The sequence below is a fragment of the Geotrypetes seraphini genome, chromosome 14 (assembly GCF_902459505.1).
Source record: "Geotrypetes seraphini chromosome 14, aGeoSer1.1, whole genome shotgun sequence".
In the NCBI taxonomy this organism is placed as follows: domain Eukaryota; kingdom Metazoa; phylum Chordata; class Amphibia; order Gymnophiona; family Dermophiidae; genus Geotrypetes; species Geotrypetes seraphini.
Window position 1 is genome coordinate 42,156,485 of NC_047097.1, and position 26,707 is coordinate 42,183,191.

Here is a 26,707-nt window from a genome sequence, read left to right on the forward strand (position 1 = left end):
TCTCCCTTTCCACCAGTCCAACATTTATTTCTGTCTGCCTCTTGCACGCCTCTCCTCCAGTCCTCATTCCCTCCCCTAACCATATCTCTCTCTCGCTCCATGAGTCCAACTTTTTACTCTCTGTCCTCTCCCCCTTCCTCTGACATTTTTCCCTCCCTCCTCTCTGCCCTCCCCGTCCATCTCTCCCTCTATTTCTCTCCATGAGTCCAACACTTTCTGCCTCTTGCACGTTTTCTCTCTTTCTCCTCACACCTTCCCTCAAGTGTGACATTCCTCCTTCCCACCCCGAATCCATCTTTCCCCATCCCCACTCACATTCTCTCCCCATGCCCCATTTCTCCCTCTCCTCCACACCATGTCCATTTCTCCCTTTCATCACTCACTCATCCTGCAACAATTTTCCTTCCTTCCTTCCTTCCCTCCCCCAACTCACAACTAATATGCTCACTCCCCATGTATCATCTCATCCTCCCCTCCAGCATGCTGCACCTTTCCTTTTCCTCCCCTTCTAAGTCTAGTCCAGCAGCAGCTTTCCCTTCCTCTCACCTTCTGCCAGGTCCAGTAGCACCTTTTCTCCCTTCCCTTTCCTTTCCCCTTGTCCAGCAGCACCTCTCCCTCTCCCTATCTCCAGCAGTACCCCATCTCCCTTCCCCATGTCCAGCAGTACCTGTTCTCCCTGTCCAGCAGTACCTCTCCTCACCCTAGCGGCAGCTCACTGCGGGCTTTTAACTTCTCCATATAGCTTCCACTAGCGTTAGTTTAGCCACATTTCCATCAGGCAGCCTCGGGGCTTTTGCTAGCCTGGCCTACCTCCGATGATGCAACTTCCTCTTTTGTCAAAGGCGGACCGGTCTAGCAAAGGCCCCGAGGCTGCCTGATGGAACTGAATTCATTGAATAGTAAGCTGGTACTCTTAAGTATTTTCCCTATCTGACCCAGAAGACTCACAATGTAACTGCGGTACCTGGGGTAATGGAGTGTTAAGTGACTTACACAGTCACAAGGAGCAGGTTGGGATAGAACTCACAACTTCAGGGTGCTGATGCAGCAGCTCTAGGCCACCTTCTTCACTCCACCTCTCGCTCTCAAATGTTTCTTAGCCTTACTATTCACTCCTTGTCTCTCATCCTCATCTACCTTCCTTTGCCTTCATTCCTTCAGCAGCTTAGCACTCTTCTGGCTTAGTCTCTTTCTTCCTTAATTAGCTTCCTATTCCCTTTTTTTATCCTTTTTCACCTCCCTTTCCACTTCCTATCAACTTCTCCAAGTCCTTTACACCAGTGCCAATTTTGGGTGGGCCTGACCCTAATGTGCACGGGCACAAAATTCTACCCCCTCCTCCATAATGATTCAGCACCTCTCTCAGTCTCTCAACCCCATTACCAGTATCTTATTTAAAAATTGATTACTACTATTCTGAGCAAGTCACACTGTAAAAACACAAAATATAAACAAATACACAAAACATACTGTTCATTCATACTTCAATATACCATCATAACCCTTTCTACCTGATATAGCCATCCATAAATCAAATGCTGCAAAATCAAAGACTTAGACAAAATGTCTCTGGAATAAAATAGTTTTCACCACCTTTCTAAATTGAAGCAGACTTAAAACTTCTATTCACTTCCAGAGGTTTTCAGCAACAAGCAGCCATTCACCCACACCATTGCCGAGTAGGCCCTTGCCCAACCATGGCTGTATCATTACTTCACACAATCTCTCTATCCTTCCCCATCCATTTCCACTCAGTCTAACACACTCTTAGTCACACCATCCATTTCCACTCAGTCTAACACACTCTTGGTCACACTACTCACCCACCGGCAATGGCCAAATCCCATTGTAATCACTGAATCTCTTAGGGCCAGATTCTCAAAACTTTAACGCCATCGCTAAACTGTTTACTGACGGTTTAGCCTGACCGTATTTTAGCGGTGGATTATATGACATGCAAATGGGCTCTTCAACATTGAAATGAGCCCTCCGGTGGATTCTTAAAAAATGCCGAGCCATTTTCTAAAAGTGGTGTTGGCTTTTGGTGAGAAAAATAAATGACTGGTCCAAGGGTGACAGTCAGTGTCAGAGACTGCTTGGAAACCTGTGTTGTGATGCAACGGGAGAGATGCCCATTCTCTCCTGTTGCATTACAACACCCCTTCCCTGCAGCGGCGGCAACCCCCCCTCCCAGAACAGCGGTGACACACCTTCCTGCAGCGTGAGAGATTCCCACACTCTCCCACTGCCAAGAAATCCTGGCCACGCACCACCCCATACAGCGGGAAAGATGCCCTCTCTTGCCCGCTGGCAAGTGAGCTCCCCTGCCATAGAACACTTCCCCTGCCTCCAATGCCCCCTCCACCTTACCTCCAAATTGATGCATGGAGGTACGCAGACTCTCTCCTCCCAGAAGCCTTATACAACCTGGGTCAATCAGAGCCTCAGGCCCCTCCCCAGAAGCACTGGGAAGGGGCCTAAGGCTCTGATTGGCCCGGACACCCCATAGGAGAGACCTTAGGCGTCCAGGCCAATCAGAGCCTTACTCTCCTACTCAGTCCTATGATCCCCATTCTGCTACTCTTCCACCTGATTATGGGAATACCTGTTGTCCTACCAATATCTGTCTTGATTCCTCTCAACCCCAATTCTGGCATGCATCTGCCCCTCTTCCCTGAGTATGCATCTAAGGCCAAGTCCCATTTCCCAAATACACACCTAATGCCAAAGTACCCATGTGTTTATTTAATCTACAAGTCCTTGTATCCTGAGCACTCATCTAACCAAAAGTCTCTATGTCCTAAGCACTTACCCAGCCCCAAGTGTCCTTTTCCCAAGCATATACCTAACCTATAAACCCTGCTCACAAGCCCCCTTTCCCAAGCACTCCTCCAGAAACAAAACTGAAACTGATGATGCTGAGAACACCAGGGGCCAAAGGCATGCTTCAGCTACAACAGCCTTTCCCCTTCAGATTGAGCCTTCTAGTACTCAAAGGTTGCCTAGACTTCAGGCACATCAAGGTGATCCCAGCAGGGAGGAAGAGACATTGGGCATTTGCTAAAAGGAGAAGAAGGGAGATGTACTGAATGTGGGACCAAATCAGCAGGCAGAGATGATTTACACAGAAAGTGGAAATAATTCAGGTGAATTGGAATGCTTGAAGATCAAATGATATCATCCATAATAAACTGTTTCAGTAATTCTTCCTTATCTGATACAGTAACTGTCCTTTATATCAAAAGACAATCCCATTATCTTTTTACATGGGTATCTGCATGTCCATGTAAGAATAAGCAAAGATTGTAGCCTGGAATTGGTGTCAGAAATCAACAATTAGCTCACAGAATCTCAGGTAAATGAGGGATATTTTATTCTAGACTAAATTTAGGGGTCCTTTTACTGAGGCGCGCTAACAGATTTAGCGTGTACTAAATGCTAAGGCGCCCATTATATTCTATGGGTGCCTTAGCATTTAGCGCAAGCTAATTTTTAGCATGCGCTAAATTGGTTAGCACGCCTTAGTAAAAGGACCCCTTAGTTTACTATTTGGGGCAAGTCATCATCAATCCTTTGAATTTTTTTTTTTTTTAATTATCACACATCATTTTATAATCTAATCATGGCATTTATTATCCACTTAACCATCTTCTAGGTGGGGTACATTCAAATTACAACAGCTTACTAAATCAATTTCATAAAAATAAACAAAACATCAAATCATAATCTATTTAAATTAAGCAGCAATTAATTAACCCCCCCCCTTTTACAAAACCATTGCGTGGCTTTTAGTGCCAGCCACAGCGGTAAGAGCTCTGATGCTCATAGGAATTCTATGAGTGCCGGAGCTGTTACCGCTGCGGCCTTCGCTAAAAACCGCGTTATGGTTTTGTAAAAGGGAAGGTTAAAATATTTATAAAACAGTCAAGTTTTAATTAATCTTCAAAACCTCATATAATCTAATGTATTTCTGATGTTTAACAAGTAACAAATTCCAGATCTCAGAACCCTTACCCATAAATGTCCTATTAAATGTCATTTTTAATCTACATTATTTTTTCAAAGAAGTTATTAACTTCATCAGTTGAGATGATCGCAGATCTCTGTTTGGCATATATAACTGCACACAAGAGGATAGATATAATGGAACCAGGCCATGCAAAATCTTAAAAACCATAATCAGTAACCTAAATTCAACTGTCGCCTTACAAGGAAACCAATGTAACCTCATCAGATATGGTGTCACATGATCTGAACCCTTTCCATTACATATGAGATATGTAATCAGGTTGAAATGCAAACATAGGAAATTTACAATAGTTTTCATTGTGTGATTGGTAAGCAGGCTATTTTAACCTGTGTGCATTGCATTGGCTCTCAGAGTTACAGCCTACATTTAGAAACTCGCCAGACATTGAAGGAAAAAACAAAAAACAAGTGTTACACCAGGCTTTATCTATCTATCACTCCAGCCATCAGAATTAGATTATAGATTAATTCCTCATGAGACACTCAAGGACTACAGAGTGAATTCTGCCTTCATAATGCATAGATCCACAATGCTCAGGGGCCTCATCATGATGTAAATAATTACCTAATGCTTATCCCTTATAGAACTGTTTCAGGAAGCATGACCTATGAAATGTCTTTTTACCATGATTGCAAACTGTTCATGATTGCCAGAAACTTTCAGGCTGAAAGGATTTGGATATTTGTGAAATATCACACCTGTCTTTAATCGCTATACACTTTATTTAGAAATTGTAGGCTTTTTGTAAGATAAAGATCACTTTGTCAGTGTGGTTCATTTGTGTGACTTGATATTATGCAAGCAGTAAAGAATATGTAGACAGGTAGGGAATTCTGGCATCAAGCGAAGGAGTCACTGTGAGCTCTTGCCTTATGATAATATAGCTGCTGACTTCTAAGTCAATATGTCTTGACCATATCTTTACTACAACAGGATTAACCTCCTAGATAAAGTTGAATCCCAGAGGATATATTTCCTAAGAAACACAAATAGGAGGAACGTATCATAAGAAAACAAAAATAGCCATACTGGGTCAAATCAATGGTCCATCTAGCTTAGTATCTTGTTTCTGCAGTGGCCAATCCAGGTCACAAGTACCTGGCAAAAACCCAAATAGTAGCAAAGTTTCAAGTTTATTTAAAATTTCTTATACCGCCTAATCAAACCTTCAAGGTGGTGTACAAAAATACCAAAACAGTGTACCAAATAGAGTCAGAGTGTAGTCAAAGACAAATTGGGGAAAAAGACAAATTTTTAAAGACATTGACGAACGGGAATGAAGGGGAAGAGGGGTGGAACTACAATTGATAGAAACAGAAAGAACATTTAACAAAAATAACAAAAGGAGGGGAGACTGGAGTTAAAAATCTTTCCAATCTGGTTTGTCCTTAAAAGGGCAGTTTAAGTAACATAGACATCAAAGAATAAAAATGTCTTTAACTTCGCCTTAAAATTGGCAAGACTTGTTATTTCACGTAAGTGATTTTGAATACTATTCCAAAGCATGGAGGCACTAACGGAAAAAATTGTAGTCCTCATTGTACTGATATACTTCAACGAGGGAATAGTTAGAAGGTTGTGAGCTGTGGATCTTAAAGTCCTAGATTGATTATATGGAATAAGTAGGTTGTTAATAAATTCAGGTTGATTATTTGCTCTGGTTTTAAAAGTAAGTAAAAGGATTTTGTAAGTGATCCTATGTTCTATTGGAAGCCAATGAGCTTTCTGTAAGAGGGGAGTGACATGATCATACTTTTTTTGCATTGAATATGATTTTTACTGCGGTATTTTGTACTATTTGAAGTCTTCTTATTTCCTTTTTTGTAATGCTTTTGAGGAGGGCGTTACAGTAGTCTAAGCATGAAATGACAAGTGAATGGATTAAAATGTTCAGAGAAGAGGCTCTAACAATTTTGCTACAGCTTTAATCATACGTAATCGGTGGAAACAACATTGAACAATTGAACTAATATGTAAGCGATAAGAAAATTTACTATCAAATGTAACTCCCAGCAATTTAAGAGAGGATACCACTTTGATAGGTAGATTTTTAAGTATTAGCGGGGATTGAAGAGAAAGGTCATTTTTAACTGGAAAAAACATTAGTTTTGACTTGTTTACATTCAAAGAAAGCTTGTGTACGTCACGCCAGGAGTTAATCTTTTCTAATTTTTGATTAATGAGAATAATTTCATTAGGGTTATTTAGGTCTATTGGATGAACTAATTGAACATCATCCGCGTAGGCGAATGTTGTAAATCCAATAGATTGGCCTAAGGTTAGGAGAGGGGCTAAAAAGATATTGAAGAGTAAGGGAGATACCATATGCAGTAGTTATGGGGTCAGAAGATGATGAGTTAAAGACAACCTTGGAGATCCGATCAGAAAAGAAAGAGGAAAACCAGTCAAAAACTAGATCTGAGATACCAATATCTTCTAATCGCGCGAGAAGAAGTTTGTGATCTATGGTATGATGAAAGATCCAATGAAATGAGTAATACCGACTGATAATGATCTAAATGATAAAGAATTTTGGTGGTCAGCCCAATAAGTGAAAGTTCGGTGGAGTGGTGTTGATGAAATCTAGTCTGATTTGGATGTAATACCTTTGTTTATTCGATAAAATCTGAGACTTGTCGAAAGACGATTTTTTCAGTGAGTTTGGTCTTTGAGTATTGAATAGATGATAGATTCTTTCCACCTTTTAGGGACTATTCCTGTGGACAAACTTGTATGCATCAAGTCTGGGCCAAAAAAAAAAAAAAAAAGAAAGCGTTTTAGTATAAAAGGTGGAAGCACTTCAGTATTTGAGCCCTTTGAGTTTAGTGAACTCAAAGTTCTCTGGAAATCTTGAAGAGTAGCTAATGTAAAACTGGAACATTTTGAGAACAGGAGACGTGACAATAAGGACAAATTTACTGAGTCTCCTGTGTTAAATTGAGTTGAAGTTGCATTGTTGACTGGTGCTTGGGAAAATTCCATGCTACCAATCCCAGGGAAAGCATTGGCTTCCCCATGCCTGTCTCAATAGCAGACTATGGTCATTTCCTCCAGGAACTTGTCCAAATCTTTTTTAAAACCATCTACAAAAAGTGAAATTAGATATAATAAAATCCTTGTGGAGCAATTATTTACAACTACACAACAAAAATTTGCGTGGAACTGTCCTATAATATTTTTTTGTTTATCTCATGGAATTTAGCCTGGACCTAGAAGAAATGATGCTGTTAGCCTTCTGGCCAGAAGAGGAAGCACAGAGCAGTATCCATTGCATACTGGGAAGAGGAAGATCTCCTTATGTGGGCAAAAGGAAGCACTAGAGTTAGCCCATGTGCCTAGAAAAGAAGGGATTGGGCAGTTTTGATCCTGTGGGTGGGAGGAAGAAGCTCTCTTCACAAGAATTATAATATGCTGACTCATGCATGCTGAGACAAAAATGGTAGCAAGGGAAGAAGAGAAAGAGAGAGATTGAGATTTTAAATGGAGTAGTCAAAAGTGATGATAGTTGCATCATATGTAGGGACCTGGCAGAGGAAAGGCCACGGAACAGGACTGCGTGTGGGATCAGCTCTGGAAAGTATGTGCCAGATGGAGGGAGGGAGGAAAGAAGACTTGTGGCAGGGAGAGAAGGCCGTGTAGTGCTGGACACAGGAAGCAAGCACTAGACACCGGAAGTGGTTGATGGAGATGCTGGGTACCACACACAGGGACAGCGCTATAGAAATAAGTAGTAGTAGTGTGCAATGCCAGTATATGGACATGGCCCCAGCATTGAAATATCCAGGTTCGATTCAGCTTGCGGTGGCCAGTGGCTTTAAAAATGCTGACCGTTGAATATTGGAGGGTTAGATTGTAAGTTCCTTTTGGGCTGGGAAATAGCTCATGTATCTAAATGTAACTTGCCTACAGCCAATTATGGAGATTTTGTAAAAGCTGCATAATAAATCTAAAATCCAAATCCAAAAAATTGGCAGGTGACAAGATTCAAGCAAGAAGCTAACCTGAAAAAGGGCTGGCAAAGAGTCACTTAACTTTCCACTCTGCTTAAGTCCAGAAATGTCCATATATAAAATAAGAGAGAAGTAATTAATTATTTACTGTTAGATTTTGCTTTAATATTATGCTGCTTTCTAAATTACATCTGTTAATCTTAATGTGGGCTTCACTGGAATTATAAATCTTAAGGTTGGTTTATGGAAATAGTACTTTTGTTTAGCAATCATGATGTTAGTGTCTTTCATAAACATAATTTCAGACTTCATGACCACTTTGCCTTACCAAAGCCCAACTCATTTTTTAAACCAGTGGCTCTCAGCCAGTCCTCAGGACACATCCAGCCAATCTGGTGTTCAGGATATCCAAAGTAAATATGCATGAGAGAGATTTGCATAAAAAGAAGTTAATGCATGCAACTCTGCCTCATATATATGGATATCCTGAAAACCTGACTGGCTAGATATGTTCCAAGGTCTGGGTTGAGAACCCCTGTTTTGAAAAGAGGTTGGTAAGGTCCTGCGCACCCCTCTGAAAGTATGGAAATTGTTTTCTGCAAATGGAGCACATGTTTTTAGCGGCACATTATAATTGAAATTATAAAATTGCAAAACCATCAAAAAGTTAAATTTGAGAATTATTTATGTAAAGTTCTTTAAACTATGTATGAATAATTGTAACAATGATGAAACTAAATTAGATATAATTGCTGTTCAATGCAATGGATGTGCTTGTTTTTGAGTGCAAATTAACTTAAAACATGGCTCGATAGTTGACAAGCAAACATACATTTCCTCATCCACCATCTACAGTTGTTCTCTTTTTTTAATTTAAGGCTCCTTTTACGAAGGTGCATTAGGGCCTTAACATGCGGAATAGCACGCACTAAAATGCCACACGTGCTATCCGCTACCACCTCCTCTTGAACAGATGGTAGTTTTTTGGGTAGCGTGCGCTAATCCGGTGCGTGCGCTAAAAACGCTAGCGCACCTTTGTAAAAGGAGCCCTTAATTTCTGTCGGAGCTGAAAATCCAAGTTTGCAAAGATAAGAAGATCCAAACAGTAACAAAACCTTGATTGCTTTGTTGCTCAAGTTAGGATAACTACTGCATAAAAAAAAAAATTACTTGCCATTAGTTTTCAAGAAGGACCAATCGTGTCAAAGAATGATACTTGTCTGTGAGGTTGAATCCTTACGCACACAGATGCTCATAACATTGACAGATTCTTGCGTATGTGATGTACATGTCATCTATTCTAGTGTATACTTATGAAGAGAATTTTTAAAAATAAAGTAAAATTCTGGAATCTCTTGTGGCACACCATTGTGTTGTGGACTAGAGACAATGAATTAATATATGGGTCCAGAAAAAGAAGGATGGATTCAGACCTCTGGGTTTTACTTACATTGCTTTCAACAGAAGTAAAACCCAGATGTCTCAATCTGTTCCCCTTTTTCTAGACAAAAAAGAAATCTGTACTTCACTACACAATAAATAAATAATAATAATGTTGATAGTGCTCAGTAAATCATCACTCCATACCAGAATCAGTATTAGTGAAGCAGTGTGCTACACATCATTGCACTCTCCCTACCTCCCTAGATGATATATATATATATATAGTAAAAAATTAATAAATCATAAGTCAAAAGAAGATGTTACTTATCTTGACAAGAGGTAGGCTGTGTGATCACAAACGATAGTGTCCATGTTCAATTTCACTGCACTGCGATCTGGTAATGCTGCACCAAAAAACTCAGTGATCCCCAGTGAAAAAGTGTCCACATCAACTTCACAAATATTTTTTAGTTTAAATCTTTATTCATTTTTAAACTCACAATAAGTGTAACATAAAATACATACATTTTATACTTTAACATCACTTAATATATCTTCAAATTCTATCTCGCGTCAATTATCCCCCCCTTATACCCAACAATTATTCATAAGCGAAAGAAATCATAAAATATTCCCACCCACCCCCACCCCACCCTGGACCACAAATAAATATCCCAAACAAAAATCCAAAAAATATATCCAAACTCAGGCAAACTTTGTAATTCATGCCATACGGAGCTAATCCATACATTAAAGCCTTCTTCAACACAGATTGTGTTTCGTGTTTTACTTTGTCAAGAAGAAGAACTCCAAGCTGAGGATCAAAAAGATAAAATCCTTATTTAATATCATCTTACAAACTATTAAAAACAATAATTTCACACAATTTTTCAATGCTGTTAAGGCTGCCTATTGGGGAGGAAAAACAGAAGAGGAAGAGCAGCCAAAAATGGCGATGGATAAACACCCACAACTTGGAGCGTACAAAACTGTTAAGATTTAAATAATGTCATAACAATTACATAATCAAGCGCTTGAGAACCAGGCTGCAAACTCAAAAAAACAGCCAGGTAAACAATCAGCATAATGTAACCCATTCTATTTCTTTGTTCAGCCCCTTAAGTGTTACAGTCTTCCAGGAAAAAAATCAGGCACTGTTCATGGTGAGTTAAAAAATGAGAGATATCTCCACCTCTTGAAAAATGGAATTGTTTGATCACACAAAACTGTAGGTCATTGATTGAATGTTGATGATCACGCCAATGTTTTACCAAAGGAGATTCAATTTTATTAGTACAAATACAACTCAGATGCTCCACTATCTTGAGTTTTATGGCTCTTTTAGTTTGCCCAAAGTATAGTTTCTGGCAAGGTCAAAAAATGCCATAGATTACTTGGGAAGAGTTACAGTTAGTACTATTCTTAAGCTGAAAGCTAATACTGACATTAGGATAGTAATAATAGTGTAATCGTGTTGAAATCAGAGGCTCCCTCTATTAATATTCCTGCATCTCAAAATACATTATTTGATACACTTGAAGAAGATATACATGAAGAAGCTCTTTTTTAAAAGACAGTGTTATTTTATTTTCTTTCCCTACTTGTTTATGAATTACCTTTAATCTTACTTATTGTTATGCCTTTTTTCTTCGTTTTATAACATTTCTGTCATTTTAAATCTCGCCAGAATTCTATTGTTTAACGGTTTCCCCTTATGCATTTACTCTTTGATCTTCTCTCTTCTATCTACCAAAAAATTTAATTCAATGCTGTCTTGTTAAAATGTTTATTTCTATTTCCTCTTCTATCTTTATTTTAATTAATCTATTAATCTCCAGGTACTTTAGTTAGATTGTGAGCCTTCGGGACAGAAAGGGAATTTTTTTAAGTACCTTTATTATTTTCATATTTTTTTAATTTTAATGTATATTTTCTGTAAACTGCTTAGAACTTAACGGATGTAGCGGTATATAAGAAATAAATTACATTACATTACATTACATTAATCTGTTGTACATTCATCGCATAAGGACAGTAGCGGCAAGTGCCACAACTGTGATGACCTCTTAAATTGTCATAAGCAACATCAATTTGGTTAGTTTTTTTCATCATTTCAACCAAGTTTTTTCCTCACTTAAAGGCATAGCATGGTATCTCCAAAAATTCAGGATGATAACGTAAAATCTCCCAGTATTTGTGAATAATTGTTTGTATCAGAGTAGCAGCAGGGGAAAAGGGCAGGATGCAAATGACTCTATGATCAAGTTGATTGCTTTGATTTCTAGGTAAAAAGAGCCATTCATGCTCTACATCAGTGGTTCCCAACCCTGTCCTGGAGGACCACCAGGCCAATCGGGTTTTCAGGCTAGCCCTAATGAATATGCATGTAGCAGATTTGCATGCCTGTCACTTCCATTATATGCAAATCTCTCTCATGCATATTCATTAGGGCTAGCCTGAAACCCCGAATGGCCTTGTGGTCCTCCAGGACAGGGTTGGGAACCACCGCTCTACATTACTCGCTCTTTTCACTGCCTGTTTCCCCCTTTTTCTAGAGCCATATGGTAACCCTTCCCTATAGTGAATTTACTGTGGCCCAGATTCACTAACCTCACAGATCCGATCTGTGGCCGGGCGACCGATTCACAACGCATTTGGAGGCACGCCCCACACCAACTACACGGATCACTGAAGAGCGATACCGATGCATGTGCAGACCGCACAAGTGAGGTCACAACAAAGGGGAGGGGGGTTAACAGCAAAGGCTCTGCTGCTCCAAGAAAACCCCCCAAAACATTTCTGATTTTTTTTTCTACCTTAACCTGGATTTGTTTTGATTGTTTAGGTTTTCAGATAATATGAACGTTTGCATCCAAAAAGATCCGGGTGGACAGAGGAGCCCCAGTTCTTTTCAATCTTTCTGCAAACTTCTAAAAACTTTTCTTTTTGCCAAACATTTTGAAAACTAATCTCTCTGAAACTTTTGCTATTACTTTATTTAGTTTTTATTTAATCATTGTAAACTTTCTATAGTTTTTATCTAATTGTTGTAAACCGAGTCGAGCTTCCTTAAGTTGACGACCCGGTATATAAAGTTAAGCTTTAGTTTAGTTTAGTTTCAGTTTTACCACTTCAGATTTGAGTAGTTCACCTTTCTCCTTTTGTATTTAATCTAAGAGCATTTTGGGCTGCTCTAAATGGTTATATATGATCAGTTTAAAAAAATAAAAATAGGAAAGAAATGCAAGTTACTTCTTTTTTCACGATCTGAATCCCTCCCCCCCCCCCTGTGGTATTATCAGTGCCATCCACCGGCCGAAAACAATTTATGCCGAGGCTGACACCTATCTCCTAACTTTTTAGCAAACTTCACATTTGTTACGAGGTGAATCTTTTTAGATGAAATGTTCCCATTTGCATGTGTCTCTCAGTTGCTTTTTTGCAAAGTAGCCCAGAATGCGAGAGGAAACGCTTTGCAGCAAAATAAGCTGCTGTTCCTGGACTGTTGCTTTGATTTTTACCCTTAAGCCCGTGGTTTTAACCTGCTTGTTTAAAGTGGGGCTGCACTGGAACAGAACACGCAGTAGAGCAGCCCCGATTCAAACCCAAGGGTTAAAATCATGGGCTTGAAGAGCGGAAAGGACGTGAGCGTCTGGTCCCCAGCAGTCGCTTCTTTTTTGATCGGCCAGCCCAGTCGGTGTTCCTGATTTTGTTTAGTGCATCACTGCCTTCCTACTTTTTTATTTTATTTATTCAATTTTCTATACCGTTCTCCCAGGGGAGCTCAGAACGGTTTACATGCATTTATTCAGGTACTCAAGCATTTTTCCCTGTCTGTCCCAGTGGGCTCACAATCTATCTAATGTACCTGGGGCAATGGGGGGATTAAGTGACTTGCCCAGTGTCACAAGGAGCAGCGTGGGATTGAACCCACAACCTCAGGGTGCTGAGGCTGTAGCTTTAACCACTGTGCCACACTCTCCCACACTTTTGCATGCCATTTTCCCTTATTTGCATGATCGGGTTGGGGTCGCAAAGTGGTCGGGACACGATCAGTAAGGTTAGTGAATCTAACCCTAAATCTTTCTTAGTAGAGGAGCAGGAGTGACTGGGAATCACTCTTACCACATGCAGATAAAACCCAGGAATGCAGTTGGAGGACAAGTTTATAAATGGTGACATAAGGGGTGGGGTGAACAGAATGTTTCCTGGAAAAGGTTTTGGTGTTATTTTCTGGATGGGAGGAAGAAGAGGAGCTCGACACAGACCCCATTTTTTAAAATTTATTTTTGCTGCATTCCCTTAATTTTAGTAAATTTCAGGTTTATTTTATTTAATGAAAAGAAATACAATGATAAAAACAAGTCTGTGCACATTCCTATCTCCATTATGAGCAAGAACCCCTGTGCTCCTCTCATGTTTAAGAGCTAGGGACACATTCTTTAGAAACAACTAAAACAGTACTGACTTGAAACTGTAAATGACCTTAAGCAAGGAGGTAAAAATATGCCCAAATTGTCTTTCAGTACTATAGCCAGTAAAAACAGCAAATTCAAAGGTCGAAATTTCTTCCTGTTGGACATCATAATTAAAATAAATCAACCTGTACACGAATACAGTAGTATTCGGATGGATTCTTAGTAATGTATACAGGTTGGACCGGTCTGGTAGAGCAGCAACAAAAGCAAAGTAACAGGCGTGCAAAGGAATGTGTAAGTGTCTGGGGAAAGAGGGCATAACCTGAAAGATAAGGGAAAAAAAGTAAATCCCCCCTCATTGGCCCGATATTGAAAGGGAGTCTCCGCTTCCACGGGTAGAAAGTGCAAGCACCGAGGGTTATTTAAAAACAGCGCTTTATATGAATGAAGTCCCTAAGAAAAGTAATTGTTATCCCAGTGGCGTAGAGAGGGAGGTTGGCGGCGCCGCCCCCACGTACCTCTTGAAATGTTCACCGGTGCTAGCAGGATCTCCCACCTGCTGCTCGCGCCGGCCTCGGCTCCCTTCTGAGGCCAAATCCTGGTCCCGCGACCAGGACATGACGTCAGAAGGAAACAGAGACCGGCGCGAGCAGCAGGTGGGAGATAGTGCTCGCGCTGGCGAACACCTAGCGAGATATGCGGAGGGGCTCTGGGGCCACCGCGTCATCCAACAGTAGCCAAGGATAAAAGGAAGGAATTTTGTTTAGAATCAGTATAAAAATTTAGCTAATTAGCTTCCATACCATATGAGAAAAACCAGAACTAGAATGGAGAATTTTGGGGGAGTTCTGGCACTTTTAATCGCCATGAAGAGTCTCTTCATAAACCTGAAAAATTTTGTAGTAAATCTTTGGTCAACAAAGAGTGTCTTGGGGCGGCAAAATAAGACATATATAGGACATTTGGAGTATCCAGAGAGTTTGCTGCATAGTTGTAGGATGGAACTGCGCCCTTGATAAATCCGTTCCATCGTGCTGAAGGAAATGCTGATGATCTTTTTTTGCTCAAGAAGTGGAAGAAGTTCTGCAGCATTTAGAAACGAACGGGTGACATGCAATTCAAGATCTGTACAGTAGGTGGCGTTTACGGACTGCTGGGGTGGAGTCTGGTGTGTCTTTTAAAAAAAAAACCAACAAACCAAAACCTACGTTAAGAAAAAGAAAAAAAGATGTAAAAAGGAGAACGCGAGGAAGCTGCGAAAGGAGCGCTCCCCTGTCCCAGTCCATACAGCGTGGAGCTGCCTGGAAAATGGAGTGAATTTGCATGTGCATCAGGGATTTCGGGTTTTCCGATCTGAGTCTGCCTTGTGCTGGACATTTTTTTTCTTTTCATTCTAGTGGATCAAGTTTTTATTTTGTTTTGCATCATTTTTCTTTCCCCCTCCCCTGAAGCAGTTCATGTTTTGGGAGAATTAGTTTATTGAACGGGGAAGACTTGGAAGCCTTGGGCGGAACTGCTCGCCCACGCGCACAAACGCACGTGTGTAAGGTAAATGTTAAATCTCGGATGCTGAGGATCTGGAGGAAGGTGGCTCCGTCCGTACCCTGCTTTACTTCCCCAGAATCTCTTTTAAAACAGTGCTGGTGTGTTTAGAAAGTTTGAATGGACTGCGAATGGCTTTGCCTGCAGGGATTAGGCACTTTGCTTCCCACTATTTGATGTGGCTCTGGAAATAAGTAACTGGCTTTCCCCCTTTCATCGTAACTATGACAAACGATTATGAGCGGGGTTATGCTACTTTTATGTGTAAAGCACTGATTTAACACCTTTCATAACAGTTGCCAGTAGTACTTCTGTTGCTGCGAATGTGAAAGCAAACTTGAAAAAAAAAAAGATGATTTTCAATCTAAACCAATTAGCGATGTTATTAAATTAAACATGCTTGAAATACCTGCCAGATCTTCACAACCAAACATTAGTATAATTGATTACATTAAGTTGAAGGCGGTGGTGGGGGGGGGAGGACAAAGCATTGGAGGACTCTGGCAAAAAATGGGGTAGGAGCTATATTTTCACTGAAAAAGTGATGGGTGCATGGGACAGCCTTCCACTGCAGGAGATTCAGGCAAAAAAGTTAGAATTTCAGAAGGCAGCAGGTCCTATAACTGTGAAAAAAATACAGACCTGTGACACTATGGAAGGAAGTGAATCTATGATTTCCCATTATTCTCGCTGGGTAAATGTAATTTGAGTACCTGATGCCATCTCATGGTTTCACTGTCAACATACCTTGATAAGTCAGGTAAATACATATTTTAGTGTTCCAACAGAGAATACATTTTATGGCAAATGAAGAGTGTGGGCTTTAATTTTCCAACCTTAACTGCCATAAATTAAGAATCTTTGGAAAATACCCTCCCCTTTAATATAGGGCTATAATCACATAATAAACATTTCTGTTTTCAGTAACTCATAAGTGAGTACCTAGCACTTTAATATTTTTTTTCCAAATTTAAAAATTATTTTATGAAAATGAATTTGATAAGAGAGTTTGCTTGTGCTAGGTCTTACAAACATCATGGTCAAAATATAATTATAATGGGACTGATGTTATGATATTTTGTAATTTCTCTGTGAAGAGTTTTTGTTTCAGAAAAATAAACATTACATTACATTACATTACGGATTTCTATTCCGCCTATACCTTGCAGTTCAAGGCGGATTACAAAAGAAGGAGCTACAGTGTGCCCATAATAACCTCTTCCTCTTATCAATGAAATAATAGCTGGTAACGGGTTCTTTTATTCTTAATACCCTCGGCTATAGGAGAAACTGTATTATAGAAGAACATTAGCGTCATCTGTGGTCCCCCCCTAATCGAACAGTATTGTAATTTCAGGACCTTTCTTCTAATATGTCCCCTCTGAATCTCTAAACAAACTGTATATTGTAATTTTCGCTGTTTTTTTTTTTTTTAAATCCTCGATTTTTCTTTACAGATCCTCTCTGAAATTCTTAGCAAACAGTATATTTTGTAATTTCGCTTTCTTAAAGTCTCTACTCTGTACTCCTTCTACATATTGTAAATCGCTGAATGTCCAGCTCTATTGAATGTAAACCGCCTAGAAGTTGCAAGATTGTGGCGGTATAGAAGAATAAAGTTATTATAGTGCGGGACATCGAAGTAAACACTACAATGCTCATAGGAATTGAATGAGCGTCGGATCATTTACTGAACCGTCCTGTGCTAAAATGTTGTACCGCAGCTTGATGAAAGGGGGCCTATAGTATTTGAATCTTCTGATTTAGATTAGATGCTTCATAAATATTATATCTCCCTTTTAGTATGTATTATATCGCTTAGTATGCTGCTAATAAGTATATTTTTGAAACTGTTTCATGGTAGTCCTATTATTAATTTTCAATTTACAGATTTTGGCTCTCTTTTACTAAGCCATGGTAGAGCTTTCTACTGTGGCCTGGAGTGCTAAATACACCAATTCTTGTAGGAATTCTATGAGCGTTGAAGCATCATCGGAGCATTTAGCGTGCCAGGCTGTGGTAGAAACCTCTACCACAGCTTAGTAAAAGAGAGGTGGGGGGGGGGGGGGATTGACTGTACTTCATTTATTGTATTTATGTTTACATTTGGTCTTTTTACTACTGTTGTGCTGTTAATACAAGTTTTATGTTGAATTATATCTGCCGTACATTGTCTTGGGCGAATCTCTTCATAAAGGCGATTAATAAATCCCAGTCCTTCAGGAAGGGTAGGTGCTGGAAATGTAGGCCAGGGTTTTCAAGGCCTACATTTCTGGCACCTACCTTTGACATGAATCGCTCCTACAAAGGTGCTTTATGGCACCTAAAGCCACTTTTGGTGTTAGCCATGCCTACAGTGCTGTTAGGTGTCGTAAAGCACTTCCATCGGTATGATTCCTGTGCCGTTTCTTAAGTGCTTTGAAAATTACATAAGAAAATAAGGAATAGCCTTACTGGGTCAAACCAATGGTTCATCTAGCCCAGTAGCCCGGGCTACTATCTTGGAAAACCCCCAAAAGTAGCAACATTCTTTTAAATGGCGTTTTGCCCTTAGGTGCCAGGAGGGTGCCTACTGGTGCCTAAGGGCTCCTTTTATGAAGCCACGGTACTGGTTTAACGCGCATAATAGTGTGCTAAACTACCAGCCGCGCTAGCTGCTACCGCCTCCTCTTGAGCAGGCGGTAGTTTTTCGGCCAGCGCGGGGGTTAGAGCGTGATGAAAAGTCGGGAACGCTAAAGCCGCTAACACGGCTTTGTTAAAGGAGCCCTAAGTTAAGGCGCCATTTATAGGATATGGGCCTCAATGTTAATTACCAGTTTTTATTGTAAGGTCATGTTCACTTTCCTCAGGACAAATCTGTTCCTTAGCGATGTAGTCCTGGGCAACCCTCCAAATCTGAGTTTGAGTTCTTATAGAGGAGACTTTTCCAGAAGAGAAGAGTGATAGGAGTAAGGAAGCTCTCCTGTAGACATGTACTCCTGATGCCCTAGATCAGGAGTGTCAAACTCAATCACATTAAGGGGCCGAAATCCAAAACACAGGCTAAGTCGCGGGCCAGATCCCACCCAATCTCTGCACAAGACTCTGCCCCCATAATAATACTAATTATAACACCATTTTTTCCATTCATTTTTCATATATACACATACAATATAATTTTATTAGCACATAATGGTAATGGTTAACCACAAAATTAAACTACACAAAACACACTATATGCTTCTCAACATTCATTCCTACCAGAACATAGATAACCCTTATGCAAATACGGGATCAAAAACTAAGGGCTCCTTTTATCAAGCTGCAGTAGCGTTTTAACGCACGTAAAAGTGCATGTTAAACCGCTGGCCGCACTAGCCGCTAACGCCTGCCTTGAGCAGGCGGTAGTTTTTTGGCCAGCGTGTGATTAAAAGTCACGCACGCTAACCCTGCTAGCACGGCTTGATAAAAGGAGCCCTAAAAGTACTAATATATTAAAAAAAAAAAAAAATCCTAAGATTCAAGATTCTGTATCGGGTACAACCCCCAGAAAAAAATAAACAAATGGATTTCTTCCTGAGCAGTGCAAAAGATAGACAACAGATTAAAATGCTCAAAATTGACACAATTCAAACATTAACTTGAAAGTAAAATCATTTCCCCTACCTTTGTTGCCTTCCTCTCTCCATGCTGTGCCTCCCTCAGGTGGGTACCTCACCTTCTGTCCGGCTTCAACCTGGCCGTTTTATGCGTCCCACGGTCCGATGCCCCCCCCCGGTGTTATCTTGTGGCTGGCTCCCTCCTCCTCACAGCCGTAGTGTGCACGGAGCTGCGTGCAGAGGCTCCTCGTGCGTCCTGCACCTGAACCGGAAGCCTTCTCTCTGACATCACAATGTCAGAGGGAATGCTTCTGGATGAAGTGTGGGACGCGTGAGATGCCGCTGCACATGGCTCCGTGCACACTACAGCTGTGAAGAGGAGGGAGCCAGCCACAAGGTAACACTGGGGGCATTGGACCGTGGGCTGCATAAAATGACCAGGCGGGCCGGATTTGGCCCACGGGCCTTGAGTTTGATACCTGTGCCCTAGATACATCAGACCCCATTCTTGATATGCCATTGGTCTTACTGTGTTGGAAGAGGGGTGAAAAATTGCTAACACTAATTTTGGTCGGGTATTGAGAAACCACTTGATTTAATCAATTGGGCCAGAAGTACATGCAAAGTGTTCTTCATAGGAAAGAGAATTTTCCTTATTTGTGTGGATCAGTGGTTCCCAAACCTGTCCTGGGAGACCCCTAGCCAGTCAGGTTTTCAAGATATCCCTAATGAATATGCAAGAGAGAGATTTGCATACCTGTCACTTCCATTATATGCAAATCTCTCTCATACATATTCATTAGGGATATCTTGAAAACCTGACTGACTGGGGGTCCCCCAGGACAGGTTTGGGAACCACTGGTGTGGATCAATTAGTCCAACAGGTCAACAGGTGAATGATATTGTAATAAGTGTACGTCCCTCTAATTTATAGATGCAGGAAGAAAAGATTGACCTATGATGATGCATTTCAGTATACTATAGGATGTTTATTCTTGTGTAAATAATTGCAAACTATCTACTAGTGTTGCCTGATTCAGGGAAAAATATTTTGATTTGATTCATCCTGTTGAATTGATTTTTCGATTCAATTTGATTCACTTTCAATGACAGCTTTTTAAGCTTAAACATTTTATTTAACCATCCCCAAAGCTCCCCAGCCCCCTCCCCAATTCTCAGCTTCCGCAAAGCTTCCCCAGCTCCCCTGCCTGATTATCAGCTTCCCCAAAGCAAATCATCCTCAACCCCCTGCCCGATTCTCAGTTTCACAATCCCCAAAGCTTCCCCTGCACCCCCCCCGACCCAATTCTCAGCTTCCCAATCCCCACAGCAAGGGCCCCAGCTTCCCCCTCCCCCAAGTCCTATATGGCCTCAGAAAAGAAGAGAGCAGAGAAAAATCCTTTTTCTTACACTGTGGAATTGCAGGCCGAAGAGGAGAAATGTTTCCAGGAAGTAGAAAGGAGAGAGCCAGCTAACAAATATAAATATCACCTTTGCTGGCGCCGATCCGCACGCGGTCCACTCGGTGCTCCCTTCGCCAAAGTCCTTTCTTCTGATGTAACTTCTGGTTTCGCAAAACAGGAAGTTACATTAGATGGACTGACTCCGGCGGCAGAGGGAACGCCCGAACGGGTTGGGGCCGACTTGAATCGGTCAGTCTGGTTTTTTTTAAAAAAACAATGAATCGATTTGAATCAGAAATCATGCAGCACTACTATCTACCTCTAATTAAAAAGTCTTTGGGAGAATCATGCACTTGTGTGGCATTTTATATGAGATACGCTGATCTCTACAGCAGAAAGATTAATCTCCTTCTGCTCGCTGTCTGTAGGCTGTCTCTGCTCGCTGTCATGCATGGGAGCACACCAAGGCTATATTATTATTGGGACTTCAGATTTTAGGTTTTAACTGATAATCACCAATAACACAGCCCTAATGCAAAACAATCAAAATAGGTGTGTGTTGGATAAACACCAGAAAAACAACATTTCCCCTGGTACTTTCTCATCCCTTCCTTGACTTGTCTTATTTTATATCCTCCATTCAATTTGTGTGCCTTTTCTGTGTTGATAACTGCAAAGTAACACAAATCTATTCATTTGATTCTACTGGAAAATGTATCCAGCCACGGTTGGATTTATGTATAAGCGCAGCAAGCTACAGCTTAGGGCCTCACGTTACAAGGTGTCTTATTACTATTGTGTATTACTTCAATAATAATACAAATTTTTGTATGCAATGTAGCATTTTATGCATGCATTTTAAGTTCACTTCTTAGAAATGCAATATCTTGCGCTCTGCGCTCGAACCAGGAGTCTCTACTACAGATACCCTCTTTCAGAAACATCAAATACAAAAGTGCAAGGGCAAGAATGTTCTCTGTAATGGCTCCAACGTGTTGGAATGCCCTACTGAAGGACACTAGAAAATTCAAGAAAGGGATAAAGACTATCCTGTTCTCAGACTATTTCAACTGAAACTGTGAACCGACAGAGGGAGGAAGCAACATTAGAGAAAAATAGCAGGCTCCCCCCTCCCCACAAGAACATGATAGGAGGACAGGACATGACATATATGCACATGGGACTAGATTCACTAAGCAAACCGATTGTGTACCGCTTGGTTTGTGCTCACTTTCCTACTATGACCCAATTCATTAACCTTCCTCCAGACCCCATCTGCACCCGATCCGATCTGCGCATGCAAATAAGTAAAAAGGCATGTAAATTTCTTAAGGCATCGATTCATGAAACCATTTCATCCAAACCGACTGGCCTTTCCGTTCCAAAAAGTTTCGACTGCTGAGGACCAGTTGCTTTACATCCTCACCGACTATTCCTGTCTAGCAACTGCCAGGTGCATGTTAAGAACCCCATTAAAAATATATATATACCCTGCAAAAAATCCAAAATATATCTATACTTTAAGTATATGTAAACTTTCATGTACATAAGCGTTACAAATATTTTTTTGATTTTTTTTGGAATGCGCATAGTGAGCGTGGGAGTGAATCTCGGATTTGTAATGCGCATGGTGAGAAAATAGTGGATTAACCCTGTGCTCTCCTTGCACATTGTACATTTCATATATCAATGCCAAATTTTTAAAAAAATCAAAAATAACTTTTAAGGACCAGCTATTCCTCCCCTCTTCCTTCCAGCTAGATTGTTGCGTGCATCTGATGTCACGGGGTCGCCTTTGGTTGCTTTGTGCTTCACGGCAGAAAGAGCCGCACAGCCTTCTGGGATTCGTAGGCTGAATATAACAGTGTGTGATCCCAGCACATTCAACTGCTGTTAACTGTTGTGCCTTCTAGAATTTAACAGTTCTTTTCCTGAGAGAAATGGACGGAGCCCACCAATGACATCCGCGATTAAACCCCGCCCCATTTCTACGCAGTGAAGTCCTAAAGAGCTAGCACATGCGTTAAGTGCTTCAAAACTAACAAGGAGACAGTGCACATGTGCGTCGATTGATGTTACAGCGAGACATGGGGGTGTGTTTACGATTTGATCATTTGTATGGACAAGCTTTACTGAATCGATCGGCCAGAATGATTCGGAAACGGATAGGACACGAGTAGGATAGATTTGTGGACTTTAGTGAATCTAACCCATAGTAGATCTTCGTCTCCAGAAACATTTAAGGTATGAAGAATATAGTAAAATGGAACTAAAATAAATTAGGAATTATCTAGGATGAGAGTAAATAGTATGAATATAGTACACTAGAGCTATTTAGGATGCATGTAAATATAGATTACTTAGTTGTAATGGTTAACCTAATTATGAGGGTGTAAATATAGCATACTTAGTTACAATGGTTAACTAATCTTGTGTAAGCATACATTATGGTGTAATAATGCAAACAGGTTACCATAGCCAAGCAGCCACAATGGAATCCTGTATTTAAAATCCATTACAGATGTCTTTGAAAACCGCTCTGAATTGACTCCCCAATCATTAGTGGTACAGAAACTTCAAATAAAGAAGCATGGTAAACTGAACTTCACTTCTGCTTAATCAAGGTGGGCATCTTAAATGTTACAGCTTGTGTGTGTGTGTGGGGGGGGGGGGGGGAGGAAATTATATAAATGCCACTCAAAAGTTGGCACCAGAAATAAATTGCTGCTGAGTTCTGTTCTAGAAAGTGTGCACATACCCTTTATAGAATAGCATTTGGTGTCAATTCTCATGCCCAACTCTGGGTGCCAGACTTACGCCTGCTGAAACCTGGTATAAATCCTGGCACTCAAGTTTGGTACACTGACCCATTATTCCATAACACTGTACCTATATTTTTGGAAAACTCCAATCCTCCCAGGCCCCATTCGTGTCCACGCTCTTTTTGAATTACACACTGGGATTTAGGCACCCAGCATTATAGAATAGCCCACAGACAGATGTGCATGTAAATCCTAACCGGTGCCAATTAACATCAGTAATTGGTTGTTGGCATCCAATTATTGCTGGTCAACAGCTCATTAGCCAATCAAGGGTCAAGTGCATCTTAGGAGTGCATCCAAATTTGAGTACCATATATAGAATCAGGGGGAACATGTATAAATCCAGCTCTGTACCCAATAATAATACCTGTGGAGTGAAAACACCAACACACACAGATGTTTTGCACTCTCAAAGAACCCCTAATTAGTTCAAAAATTAACACCTAAGTTTACATTTCATAAACGTCTAAGAATAGAAGACCAACAGGCCAATGCTCAGAAATCCTGCACTGTTCTGTACAATGCAGGAGAATGCTATGGGAATAATGAAAAAAAAAACAAAAACAAAAAAACCCCCCAAAAACCCAACAAACCCCAAACTTCCCAGTGTTCAGCACCAATAGCATACAAATCATATGCACGCTATCGGTGCTGAACATTTGGAAGTCATTTTATAAACCTGCTTTGCTCATGTGCACAAGAGCTGTGTGGTAAGCCAGAGAGCTAATCTCCCTTATTCTTTGCATCCTGGCCACCTCCTCCTGCATGGACCAAAGCACAGAATTAAGGGGTGGAGGTTGGGGGAGTGGAAAATGCAAATGAGTGTGGATAAGGGTAGCAGAGCATAGGAATCGGAAATGGGAATGAAGGGGCTGCAGGAGCGATCAGAGTAGTGGCTTGTATGATTTGCAAGGGGCTCAACAATTAGAGCATGAGTCGGTATGGTTTGCAAGATGAAAGGGGAGTCGGCTGGTATGGTTTGCAAGGTGGAAGGTGGGGGAGTTGGTGATTAGAACATGGGCTGATATGGTTTGGAAGGTGGGGGAGTTGGTGATTAGAGCATGGGCTGATATGGTTTGTAAGGTGGAAAGGGGGTTGGTGATTAGAGAATGGTCTGATATGATTTGCAAGGTGGAAGGGGAGTTGACGATCAGAGTATGGGCCAGTATGGTTTGCAAGGTTGGAATGGGGGGAGGGGTTGCATTGCAGGAGCTGTATGGGTGAAATTTTTGCCATTGGAAATGGCCCATTCCTGCAAAGTAGTCCTAAGGAAGCACAGAGGTTAGAAAAATATCTCAACGCCAGCTCCAAGCTGGTGTAAGGGTTCCTGCAGTAGGGTTTCTTTAAGGTTGCTGATTCTGAAGCTTTTGGTGGAAATAACTAAGCAGCTCATTTACATACAATACAATTTATATTTGCATACCGCCAATACCTCTTCGAAGTTCACAGCGGTTCACAAACAATAAAGCATCAAATATTAGGTGCTTAGCAAATATCCCTAACTGTCCATAAGGCTCACAATCTAACTTTTCTCAATGGCGGAGAGTAAACAGTGTAGTGCCGCAGCGGTCTGTACTGGGAACGGTTCTATTTAACTTATTTATAAATGATCTGAAAATTGGAACGATGAGATAATTAAATTTGCAGATGACACTAAACTGTTCAAAGTTGTTAAAATGCATGCGGATTGTGAAAAATTGCAGGTGGACCTTAGGAAATTGGAAGACTGGGCGTCCAAATGGTAGATGAAATTTAATGTGGACAAATGCAAATTGATGCACATTGGGAAGAATAACCTGAATCATAGTTACCGGATGCTAGGGTCCATCTTGGGGATTATTGCCCAAGAAAAGGATCTGGGTTTCATCGTAGACAATATGTTGAAACCTTCCGCCCAATGTGCGGCTGAGGCCAAAAAATCAAACAGGATGCTAGGAATTATTAAAAAAGGGATGGTTTACAAGACTAAGAATGTTATAATGCTCCTGTATCGTTCCATGGTGCGACCTCATCTGGAGTATTGTGGTCTCCTTATCTCAAGAAAGATATAATGGCGCTAGAAAAGGTTCATAGAAGAGCAACCAAGATGGTAAAGGGGATGGAACTCCTCTTGTATGAGGAAAGACTAAAATGGTTAGGGCTCTTCAGCTTGGAAAAGAGACGGCTGAGGGGAGATATGATTGAAGGCTAAAAAATCCTGAGTGAAGTAGAGCAGGTACAAGTGGATCGAGTTTTCAAATTACCAAGACTAGGGGACACTCAATGAAGTTATAGGGAAATACTTTTAAAACCAATAGGAGGAAATTTTTTTTTCACTCAGAGAATAGTTAAGCTCTAGAACGCGTTGCCAGAGGATATGGTAAGAGTGGATAGCATAGCTGGTTTTAAGGAAGGTTTGGACAAGTTCCTGGAGGAAATGTCAGAGTGTTTCTGTAAGGGGTGCCCTATTTATTTGAAATATTGATTTTTCCATTGGGTTTCAGCCTAATGTGCTAGTCATTTTCCCAGTAGCAGTATCTGGGGCTTCTTTTTCTGTGCCACTTACTGAATCCATCCCAAAGTGCCCTAAAATGTGAGATGTGGGACTCTCTAAACCCAAGAAATGATCATTTTGGCGCTTTGAAGAACATACCCATCATAACATTTTTTCTTAAGACAGATTCAGAACATTAAACATTTGAAGAAAACCTTTATCGGAAGCTTTACACTTCTGTTGAAAAGGCAGATAAATTATCTCAACAAGGTGTTGGAAAGTGTTGAAGACGAGCTGTGACAAAGCTATTCAGTTGCTTCAGGGATCTATTCATCACCTCTTGTGGTTGAGTGCCAGCTGGCTAATTTTCGCTAGGAGTGGACTGCTGTACAGGGAGACATTTTTGTACATAGTGAGGCTCCAATTAAGAAGATTTATATGCCTGAAATTAATCCCAGTGCTATGAACATGAAATTATCAGAAACCGTATTTGTCTTCAAGTCTGTGGGAACAGCAGCCCACTTTTGTTATTTCGGTGGACAGACTCTGGCTTGCCAGTGAATTGTGCAACAAACTGCTTTACTGAACTTTTCTTTGCTCCGTTTACCAAAGATTTTTCTGAAACCAAACTGCACTGCTGTAGCACTGAGCTCCCTAGTGCATCGCTGTCTCGGAGATGGTTTTAAAACCTTTCCAGTTCAGCAGATGACAAACCATTTCTTCCTGGGAATGTAGCACACTTTACAGATGCAATAGAAAGGAATTTTTAAATAATGGAAGTAACGATGACCGTGCTTACGCATAGATTCTCTAATGTCATTCAACATTGACCTTTTATTCTTATTTGGGCAAGGTCTTTTTTTTTTTTCTTCAGTAGAGCAGCTGTGAGCAAGCAATAGGGTGTCAGAATTTGTAATGGATGGTCCATTAGATTAGAAAGCATCTTGTATTTCTCTGATCAACGAATATTTTAGCTATGGATAGCAGATGTAAATTGATAAGGCAGAATAATAGTCTCCAAACCTGTCCTCGGGGACCTTTAGCCATTGTATATCCACAATCCATATTACAGTGGCAATCATGCATATTTATTTTGGACATTCTGCTT

At 40.7% G+C, this 26,707-nt stretch overlaps 1 protein-coding gene across 3 annotated transcripts in view; it reads left to right on the forward strand.

Moving 5' to 3' along the window:
• The first annotated feature begins 14,411 nt into the window (after window positions 1-14,411).
• THSD4 (thrombospondin type 1 domain containing 4) overlaps window positions 14,412-26,707 on the forward strand; it is a 1,080,479-nt gene continuing 1,068,183 nt past the window's right edge. The window contains exon 1 of one of the 3 annotated variants that reach the window (XM_033919867.1): window positions 14,412-14,437. The gene's annotated coding sequence lies outside the window, so the exon portion shown is untranslated. The other 2 variants (XM_033919866.1, XM_033919868.1) reach the window with 2 other exon arrangements.